The 11,542-nt window shown below is 43.1% G+C and overlaps 1 protein-coding gene across 2 annotated transcripts in view; it reads right to left on the minus strand.

Annotated features, from left to right (window-relative positions):
* Pls3 (plastin 3) overlaps positions 1 to 8,269 on the minus strand; it is an 87,141-nt gene extending 78,872 nt beyond the window's left edge. Inside the window, exon 1 of one of the 2 annotated variants that reach the window (XM_021187554.1) lies at positions 8,136 to 8,269. The gene's annotated coding sequence lies outside the window, so the exon portion shown is untranslated. The remainder of the gene's footprint in view (positions 1 to 8,135) is intronic. The other variant, XM_021187557.2, reaches the window with a different exon arrangement.
* Between the last annotated feature and the right edge of the window lie 3,273 nt (positions 8,270 to 11,542).

Genomic DNA, 11,542 nt, shown 5'->3' on the forward strand with positions numbered 1-11,542 from the left:
ACTTCCTTCGTCTTTATACAGAACTAACTCTCTCCCTCTCCCTTTCCCTCTCCCTCTCCCTCTCTCTCTTTCTCTCTTTCTTTTTTTGGGGGGGGGCGTGTCAAGACAGGGTTTCTCTGTGTAGCCCTGGCAAGGAGAGTGTAGAACATGAACTCAGCTACAGACAGAGACACTGGCTGAGAACATATTGCATTTTATACAACGTAAGGACTTTCTATGTTTACATAAAATCATAATGTGTTTATGCATTCATTTTTCAATGTGTGTAAAATAACTTAAGATAATCAAACTTCTATTTTCAATGCACAAGTTACAGTATTACACAAAATGCCTTTCCTGGTGACTATTTTAAATCACAGATGGTAGAAGTAAGAGGGTGCAACTTAAAAATGAAAAATGATTTTTCATAGTAAAAATCGCCCACTCTTACAAACTAGCCATTTAACTGGGCTGGCAAGATGGCTCAGCAGGTAAAGACATATACCATCATGCCAGATGAATGAATTCAATTCCTGAGACCCACATGATAGAAGAATTCCTTCTGCAAGTTGTCCTTTGACCTTCGTGTACACCATGACACATGCACATACAGAATAAATAAATATAGAAATTATATTAAATCAGAACTACCAGATGACTCAGCTACCAATTCTGGCATATACCATAAGGACTCTGTATGCTACCACAGAGATACTTACATATCTATTTTTATTTCTGCTCTCTATTCATAATAGCAAGGAAACGGAATCAGCTTAGATATCTATCAGCAGATAAATGGATAAAGAAAATGTAATACAAACACAGTGGGTAATTTTATTCAGCCCTAAAGAAAACTGAAATTTGCAGGAAAATGGATGAACCTGGAAAGCATTATTTTAAGTGAGGAGGCTGAGATTCAGACAAAATTCCCATCCTCTCATATGTGCATCCTAGCATATAATGTTTATATGATGTAAACAGGCAAAAGTGAGTGTGGGCACGGGCTTTGAAACTAGAACTGAGACCATTAGTGTGGCGAGAGGTGTGGAGGAAGAGGAAGCACTCTGGCATACATGTGCTGAAAGCAGGCAGCAGGGTGGGGAAGGCTCTAAGGGGGAAAAGGGGAGAAGGGAGGTATATGAAAATAAACCATAAGAAACTGTTAAAAAAAAACACAGTGAAACCCAAATGTGTGTATACTAATGAACAACTTAAAAGAAAAAGAAAATTGAAGAGAACAGACTTTGTATTGACAACCAATAAGGAAAACTAAACTTATTATTTAATAACAAGGAAAAGAAATCAATTGATGACATTAACATACTATGCTGAATAATATTTGAAGTAAGAAAATACAATAACTGCCTCCCCCCCTCTGTGTGTGTGTGTGAGATTATTGGGATTGAACCCAGAACCTCATGCAAGCAAAGCAAATGCTCTGCCATTGAACTATACCCCAGTCATCTGAAAAGGCCTGTTAAGACCCTAGCAGAGTTATAAAATACAGCTACAGTATGCTGGATGTATATAGCACCTGTCTGCTGAAGAGCCAAGCTTTCGCATAGCTCACTTATCCTTTCAGCATGCCTGTGAAATGCCTAGATTAAAAACAGATGCCTTAAACATCAAGCAAACTCCAGCTAGGAGTACACTGGTGATTTACTGAAAAGGGCCTATCTACCCAGACAGTGGAGAAATGAAAGAGCAGAGAGTCCAGACCCAATAGAATCAGCAACACTACATTTATCATCAATCAATTTCTAAGCTTTATGAAAATTTAACTTTTTCATATTATAAAAATCGGTCTGTAGCCAGGCCTGGTGGATGCAAGTCTATAATCCAGGCTCCTCGAGAGGTTGAAGCAGGAGGATTACAAATTCAAAGCAAAGGCCGGCTCGGTCTACAAAGTGAGTTTAAGGCTAGTCTGGGTGTCATAAGCAGAACTCTGACTCAAAGAAAAAAGTAACATGTGGGCCCAGCATATTGATCATTAGAGAATTAATTGCCTGGCATGAGGGAGACACTGATATTCACCTCTAGCCCTGCAACTATAAAACTAAGTTAAATGATAATACAACTGAGAACAGGTCCTGGAGAGATGGCTCAAGTGGGTGAGAGAACTGGTGGGCCTCGAGAGGACCTGGGTTTGATTCCCAGCACCCAAACTGCAACTCAAAACTTTCTTTAACTCCAGATTTGGGGTATTTGGCATCCTCTTCTGGCTTCCATGGGCACTAGGTACCACAAGCGGTACACAGACATACATGCAGGCAAAATACCCATATACATTAAAAAAACAATAATAAATAAACATAAGTGAGAACAGCCAGACTACAGCTATATTCAAAAAGGAATTCCAGCCAACTAAAATCATTGAGCTACTCCACTTTTCAAAACCGAGAAAATGCTTAGTGTCTAGTACATATAGATGGACTAAATGTTATTTACCAATATAACAATTTTATGTGAGTTTCTCAAGATGAAATTCTGGCTCAGTGGCAGTTCCTCTGAGGCTATATCCAATATACTTGCCCCTCCATATTTTGTTGTTTTGGGTTTTTTGAGACAAGATCCCATAACTAAGGTTAGTCTAGAACTCACTGTATGCACTGGCATCTGATATGTTGAGATTACAGGCCCTTGATACCACACTCCTCTTCTCTCTCAGCATTTTCTATTAAATAGAACGTTTCTTCATCCCCGGTACAATCCTGGCTCGCATTACAAGTGGTAAGAATATGGCAACGTTCAATACTACTGAATTTAGCTGTGAATCTTTTGAAACAGCCTCCCCTCTGTAATTAAAATAAATTGGCCCATGTATTATGAGATTGGCTCTTAAGAATGGCATTTAAGATCTGGAAAGAAGGTTCTGCTTGCTATGCAGGCATGAGGGCCTGTTTTCAGATTTCTCAGCATATAAGTACAAAAGCCAGATGAGGTAGCATGTGCCTGAACTGACAGACAACCCTGAGGAGGTGTAGACAGGGGGATCCCTAGGGCTCACCGGCCGGCCAGTCTAGCTAAATGGACAAGCTCCAGTTTCAGTTAGTGTCTCTGTCTTAAAAAAAAAAGTGGCAGGTCATTGAGAAAGAGACTTTATGTCCATCTCCATAAGGTACACACAGACACAGATGCACATGGGGTGGGGCTTGTTACGTAAGCATTAGATAGTTGCCACAACTTTAAACAAAGGACTCCAAATTGAAAACAGTCACAACAATGCATCCGAAAGGCTTTGGAATCCTCTGTCACATTAAGCTTACATTATAAGGCATACCACTCCCTAGAATAAGTACATAGACTCGAAATGGACCCAGCTTCGAAACTTCTAATCCTATGCTTACTTTTTACAAATCTGTCTGTCCCCTTTAGATCATTTTCCATAAAAAAATAACCTGCCATACTAACAAGTACAAAATAATTCAAAAACACAGATATTCAAGCTGCCATACATTGATAGATGTTCATTTTCAAATCTGATTTCATACCAGTTACTTTTAGAATCAGTTACAACAAATGTCTTGCTTTATATAGTTCCCACCCAGAGTATACTAGACTGAATACAAATACAGATCTCTGCCATTGTAATATATGCTAAGAATATGATATCAAGAAATGTGAAAAGCCAAATAGGAACCACACCTTAAACAGAACACGGAGTTAGAAATGAACTTTCTTCCTTTGTCCAAGGGCATCACTTGAGTGTTCAAGCACCATGGCCAAGCTGCCCCCTCCCCCCTCCTTATGACAACAAGCGTACTACTTGCCTAGGAGAAGAAATTCACTGGGTTTCTAATAGTGTTCTGAGTAGTAATATTCTGCCATAATAGTCGTCATCAAGTTTAATATGGGTATAAACTTTTTTGTTTGTAGAAGAGACTTATCCCCATCAAAATATTACTAATCCTACTCCAAATGTCACAAACCTAGTCACATTTTTAGCAATTAGACTCTAAAGATCACCAAAGAGACTAGACATTTTAGGCTTCAGTGTCTAAAAGACATAACAGAAGCATAACAGAAGCAAAACATAATTTAGCTTGCATCCCAAATGGCTAGGTCTAAGGGTAGAAATTAAGAATTAGAGTTACAGGCCGGGCATGATAGGACATGTCTTTAATCTCAGCACTCTGAAGGCAGAGGCAGATGGATCTCTTTGAGTTTGAGGCCAGCCTGGGCTACAGAGTAAGTCCAGGAATGCAAGATTTACAGTCTTCCAATTCTGGGTTAATTACATAAAACCTCTAGATTGTAGGCTAGCAATGAGAGTTGTTTTAAGTGTATGGGCATTTCAAGAAGTGCTATGGACCAGAAAGTAGTGGTAATTCTATTTATTGGGCAGGACATCTTGCCATGTCATGTGTTGGGGTCAGAGGACAACTGTTAGGAGTCTGTTCTCAACAGCCATTATGTGCTACAGGAATCAAATTCAGGTTCTCAGGCTCAGGAGTCTGTTTTTATATGACTTAGCCAGTTTGCAGCCCAGATCGTCAGGCGTGTCCACCTCTTAGAAATGATTTCGTACTGGGGTGGTTTGTCTGAATTGTTTTCTGTTTCTTTGATTTTCATTTTCTTTTGAGAGAGAGAGAAAACAAAGTTTGATGAATAGGATCTGGGAGGGCTGGGGGGGGGGAATATGACCAAACTATTTTGTATGAAAAAAAATTAAATAATGATTAAAAAAGAAAACCATGAGCATAATTAAGAAAGAAAGAAAGAAAGAGAGAGAGAGAGAAAGAAAGAGAGAAAGAAAGAGAGAGAGAAAGAAAGAGAGAAAGAAAGAAAGAAACAATTTAATCCATTTTTCTTCTTGCCTTATTGACCCAGGCTCTCACTGAAGCAAGCTAGTTGAAGGTGTCCTAGAATCCCTGATTCCCCCGAATCTGCCACTTAATGCTGGAATGAGAGATGTAATTTACCAGAACTGGCTTTAAAACATTTTCATTTTGAAATAATTTTGGCTTGACAGAATAACAACAATCATATAGATGGTGTTGATCTTCACCCAGCTAGTATCATTTTATATATCTATCTAAACATCTTTTAAAGCTAGGAAAGTAACAATGGTTATTAGTGTCTACTCGGGTACACAGTGCTGAACTGCATAAACAGTGTATTTTTTTCTCTTTTAAAAGTTAAACTTTTATTAGAAATTCACTCTAAAATCATATTGTCACCTTACTTCCACTAGGGGGGCTCATCTCTAGGAGTTTAGGTACAGCTTCAATCAACTGCTAGCTAATCTGTGCAACAGGCTAGCCTGCACATCAGGACCCTGTGCTTTTAGATAAGTGTGGTTTTCAGGCTCGGAATCTTATGTACAGCTGAAAACGGAGTGCAGGATGTATTCAGGTTACTTAAATACAAAGTCTAGGAGAAAAGATGCAAAGCAAAAATCTTTTAAATATTCCCAGTTACTTAAAAAATATAGTGTGTGTGTGTGTGTGTGTGTGTGTGTGTGTGTGTGTGTGTGTGTGTGTGTGAATATATACAAACATAAAGTGTGCTAAGAATTGCTGTGTAATTGTTAGAGGACAAACTGCAGGAGCTAGTTCTCTGCTATCCAATAGGTCCAGGGGGTTGGACTTAGGTAGTCAGGACTGATCGAGAGTGTTTTTATTATGTGAACCATCTCTAAAGGGTCCTCAACCCCTAACCCTCATTTCCCTTTTGTAGGGTCTGCAGTACTTTATTCTAAGTACTAATATGTGTAAACCGAGCCTGGTGTTGCAAGTAAGTGAAACTTTGAAATTCCTGACGTGGGTGACTCCTCTATGTGTTTCCCTTTCCTTTTCTTTTTCTTCCATTTCCCTGTTTCCTTAACTCACACACACTTACTGCTTGAGACAGGGCATCATGTAGTCCTTCTTGGCTTTGGACAGCTGATGCCCCTGCCTCAGCCTCCCAAGTGCTCAGCTTATAATCACTTGCCACCACCACACTTGGCTGTTCTACACTATTTTCATATGTGACAATATATAATCTAAATAGGGAAACTTCCACTGTGGGACAGTATGGGAAAGTCCTTTCAGGCTAATCAAACCACCACACAGCATAAAACCCAACCAATTTTGGAAATTTTGTATCAAGTAGGTTTGCGTGTGGTTTCTAAGCCAATAAATTCCAAACAACAAATAATTAATAGTTAATTTTACACGAGGGGTTGTTCTCTACCTTTAAGTAGATGCCCAATATTGAGAATAGTATAGGTCAGATTAAAGGGTAGTGATGGTTTATTTTTTTTTAATACTATCTTGTGGGATATGTCTTCAAAACTAGCAATTTAGGGATGAAATGGGACATGACTTTAGCTTTCTTAGAAGATGATTTTAAAAGAAGGTTTAAAATTTAGAAAAGGCATATGGAATTTCTGGGAAACATATATGTTACCACATAAGTACATTTGAAGCCTTTGTTTCGAAAGCAGCTCTTTTATTTTTATTATTCTTTTTAATTTTTAATCTTGCTTGAAACCACAGCAACAGATCTTCACTTTCTGCTCCCCTCATGCAAATCCAGGTCAGTGTGGAAGCTAACTGACACACATCGCCCCTCCCACCAACTCCCTCCACACTTTTGTCTTGGTAGTTTGGGGAACAAGGGCCTCAGCCATTGCATTCTGGTTTTAAAGTCAAAAGAGGTCATGTGACCATTACCCTAGGGGCATCAGAGACTTAAAATGTGTGATGCCAATTAGCATGTGTGGGACCTCGACAATTAAGTTGCAATTCACAGTAAACTGCATCTCCAGGTTCAACTTTAGTCTCCCAAACCCATTGTGATGTTGAAATGAAGTAAATGCTGACTTCACCTACATCTTCTACCTACCATATTCACCCAAGCTCCCTCACCCTGTCTGCATTACCCTCTGTGTGGAAGGTGATAGGAGCATCCCTCCGGTCTGGTCCTATACGACTAGATGCCCCAGTTTAAATCCAAGCTAGACCTGCACCACTGGTGTAGTCAGTTATACAGCTCCAGTGAAAAGCCAGTCTTCAGGATGTAAACTGTCAGCAAAGCTGGAGCAAGCAAGGGCCTGGAGCCAGGCGGAGGTTCAGAACCGCCAACACTTGACCTAGTGGAGCAGCAGCAGCAACTTTGGGACTGGCGACCGCAGGGGTAGTCTGCGTCCTCAGGCCTCTCATTAGGTCGCTAAAGTAAGCAGGCGGAGAAAAGTAAACACAGGCAAGTGCAGCTGAGTCTGGGAATGGGGCTTCAGCCACCATCTCCGCTCAGCCTCCCAGGGATCCCAGAGCGGTCCCGGGTGCTGCAGCCCTGCTTGCTAGCTCAGAGTTGCACAACCAGAGCCATCAGGACTCAAGCTGACCGCCAGGGCGCTGCTAGGGGAGAGAACCAAAAGGTACCTCCTGGCTAGCCTGGAGAGCTTCTGCCAGCCACCGAAAGAAAAACAAAAAAAACAAAAAACAAAAAAACCAAAAAACTGCTTACTCATAGGGAGTCGCGGCGCGGTCCCGAAGCTCCGTTTAAGGGCTGGGGAGAGGAGCGGGCGGAAGGTGGGTCGCTGAGGCCAGGTTCCTAGTCGGGGGCCACCACACCCGCTTCGCGTCCCGCCCCCGCCCCTTTGGGAGCCTCGGGGTCCTCAGGAACCTGCCGGGTCACCTAGAGTGGGCGATTTGGAACTAGCGGGAAGCGACCTAGGCTGCTAGCTCCGGGATTTCCCAGTGGCTGAGGAGGGAGGGAGGGAGGGAGGGAGAGAGGGATGGATTGAGGAATGGCAGTAGCTGGAAATGGAAGGCAGAGGGAAGTTAGGCTTAGGATTTTCACTTTAGGGGTGGTCGCTGCCTTAGGAAATCTGGGTAAGGGTTGGCTTTTAAGCCCTTCCGCCTGTGGTGGGCAACAAGTTAGGAGGAACTAGAGAGCAGTCGCAGCGAAGAGCAGAAAAAGTGATGGCAGAGGGTGGTAATAAGGAACCCTTTGGAGCTCCCACCCATTCCGGTAGCGAAGATCGCCCGGGAGCGGAGCCTCAGACTCCAGAGGAAATTTTCTTCGATCTCCCCCTTTGCTCAACCCCCGCCCCCTAGTATAATGCACGTTCCAGCTGAGGTTCCCGGAGATGCTCTCACCAGGACCCACTCTTACCCACGCCCAGGAAACCGGCTCCCCTCGAGCCCTCCGAGCTGCAAAGCACTTACGTAAAAGTCGCGGAGTCGCTGATCTGGCCCTACAGCTTCCGACCAAGCGCTCAGACAACTTCTGGCCCCAGGAATCTCTGCAGCTGTGCTTCTAAAGCCAGCGCTCCCTCCCCTCTTGCCAGCCCCTCCGCCCTGCGGCCTCAGCCATTGGCTCAGATGGTGTTCACAGCGGCCTGGGAACCAGGAAGGGGATTGGGCCAGGAGCCTGTCACATCAACTGGGTGGGGAACTGAGAGACCAGGCACCGACAGGGATGGGCACTGAGGAGGGATGGGGACTGGAACTCTGTTTGCAAGCCTGTTTTTCCATTCCCTACCTGGTGGAAGAACTTAGAAGTAAGTCTACAAGGCTTGGCGTGGAATCCATGTTTCACAAACATTACTGAAATAACTGTAAAGTTGGGAAATTCGGAGCATGTTTGAACGTCTCCTAGTTGTCAGGTATGGGGGGGGGTTGACTGTGCCGTGTTTTTTTTTTTTTTTCCTTTCTCTTCCTTGGGAAGGCATAGTACTTCGCTTTGATCTCTTCAGACCTGACACCGAAGGACTCCAAGTGGGGAACCTCCCAGCTACTGTCCCTTTGTTTTTGCTTGGCTTGTTTCGAGAGAGGATCATACTCGATAGCCTCAAATTGGTGTTCTCTCGGCTCAACAATCTAGTACCGGAATTACCGCCTAGCGCCAGCACGCCCGTTTCATCATCTTCAGGGAAAGGCCCGTGTGTTCCTGGCACCAGCCAAATGAATTGTTGGCCTAAATCACTTGTCTGGTAGCTTTGTCCTTGAGAGGGAGTAGTGAGAGGTGGGTGAGAGAAGGAAGAGGTGGTAGACATCACTTGGTTGCACTGGAGCAGTCCCTAAGTGGGTCTCCTCGGTGGGTGTCCTTTCCCCTGAGACAACTGGGGGACAGGAGATTTCCTTTCACCTTTTCTGTTGCCCACAGTTCTGTCCCTGTGCCACCATCTACACTTGGTTCCTCTCTGTATCTGTTTTTCAATCCATTGGCTCACCCTAGCTCCAAAATCAGCCTGGAGGGCCAAAGTTTAAGTGTCCCTCTGAACCCTGGCTAGATTGTTTTATATGAGAACCATAGACCCCCCCAGTACTTCCTGCTTGGCAGCATTCCAGCCCTAAACACATTGTTGTTGTTGGCCAGGAAGAGTCTTGGTTCAGGTAAGTTCCATGGTACATACGCCAGGGAAGAATTCGAAAGTATGAGAAGCTTAAAAATTGAATCCAAGGGCCAGCAAAAGAGCTTAGTGTGGAAAGGCACTTGCCCAAGCTGTCCTAAATGGTGGAAGGAGAGAGCTGCCCTCTGACTTCCACTCATGTGCCTTGAAATATGTGCAACGCAACACACACACACACACAACAAATAAATAAAAATGCAATGTATATGTAACTAATAAAAGTTGTATGATCCAGGAAGTATTTATAAGGATTTTTATTATAAAAAGTATAAAGTTAAAATTAATTTAAGTAATATATGTTTTGTTCCAATATCTAAAACTTATAATTAGATCTTTTTATAGAGGAGCTCTGGACAAGGAAGCTGAGGCAGGAGGATTGCTGAAGTGTTCAAAGCTAACCTGTGCTACATAGTGAAATGAAGGCCGGGAGGACGGGGATAGGGGAAGCATAGGGCTTGTAGTGAATACTAGGCCTTCTTAAATGAGGGAGGCCACCTTGCCTAGAGGCTCGACCAGCAGGGAAACACTTGGCACTGCAGAAAGGCCCTGTTAAATATTAGTCAGTGATTAGCCAACTAGGAGACCTTACAAAAGGCACAGAAAGGTGAAGAAGCAATGTGTAGGCACTCATGCTTTTCAGAGCCAGTACATCTCTGTTATTGGCGATGTTGTCCTGTGTCTGTCCAGGTCCAGCGTATGGTGTATTGCCGTGCACATTTCGAGGAGGCTTCAGAAGGAGATTCTTAGTTTTCAGTAATTGGCGCAAGGCTTGGTGTGGTCACTGACACACTTTCCTCACAATTTCTGGACACATTAAATAGGCAAGGTTACTTTTGCAAGTTTTCTTGTGCCAGCCCCTATTGAACAGTCCTTGCCTGCTTCGAAGGCAGAGTCACTAATTTATCAAGAGGGCCACAGTGTTCCAGTATTGGCGAGTTTGTCGAGTTTAACTTGAATTCCACTTTTACCGTGGTTTTCTAGTTCTAGAATTTAGAAGAAGGCAGAGAGGGCCAAGAAGAAGGCTCCATTAGTAAGGCACTTGCCACAAGGCCTGAATCTCTCTACTCAAGCCCAGAAACATGAGGTGGGAAGAGACCATTGCACTTGCAGGCACAGAGACACATTAAAAAAAAAAAAACCCTTTTATTCTTCTCTCATATACTACATCCCAAATACAGTTTCCTCTCCCTCCACCCCTCTCAGTCCCTCCCCACCCCTACCCTCTCCCCCAGGTCCACTCCTCCTCCATTTCCCTGGAGGAGAGAGCAGGCCTCCCAGGGATACCCAAGGAACATGGAAAAACAAGATGTAATAAGACTAGACACAAATCCTTATAGGGAAGCTGGATGAGGCAACCCAGTAGTTAAAAAAAAAAAAGGGTTCCAAGAGCAGGCAATAGTCAGAGACACCCCAAGTCCCACTGTTAAGAGTCTCAGGAGAATGCCATGCTACATAACAATGAAATATTTGCAGAGGAACTAGTTCAAACCCATACAGGGCCCGTGATTGTTACTTCCCTATGAGTTCTGCATAGGCACATGTTTAATTAATTAATTAATTAATTAATTATATGTAAAGTAAAATAAGATAGACTGTAACAATTCTAGAGTGTAGAATGACCACACTTATTTATAATCCCAGCACTCAGGAGGCAGACTCCAGCTTGGGCTACAGAGGGAAAACCCATTCTCAGAATGTAAAACAAACAAAAACCTTCCGTAGACAGGAAGCTAGTATAGTTCTAAAGTGTTTGCATAGCATGGGTGAAGCCCTGGGTTCAAGCTCTGCTTGAAATGACAACACTTAGGAGATAGGCAGGAGGCTTGAGTTCATCCTTGGCAGGGATAGTTAAGACCCTGCAAAACAAAACAAAAGAACACAAAAACAAGCACCATTTCGTTCTTGTCCATTATTTTGAATCTCTGTGTGTGAACATGTATTCATATGAATGCATGTGTGTGCCAGGAAGTCTGGAGGTCGGAGGAACACCCCAGGTGGTATTCTTTAAGAAATGGTGCCACCCTGAGTGCAGGAGGGATCGTAAGGGGGTGTCTGGAAGGAGTGGGAAATGACCAGGATGGAAAGTGAATAAATAAATTAATCGGGGGAAAAAAAGAGTTAAATATAATTATATGTTTAAAAAAGAGATGGTCCTTGGGTACTTTCTCTAGCTCCTCCATTGGGGACCCTGTGTTCCATCCAATAGCTGGCAGGGGCGGG

This window comes from Mus pahari, chromosome X (genome assembly GCF_900095145.1).
Source record: "Mus pahari chromosome X, PAHARI_EIJ_v1.1, whole genome shotgun sequence".
Taxonomy (NCBI): Eukaryota; Metazoa; Chordata; class Mammalia; order Rodentia; family Muridae; genus Mus; species Mus pahari.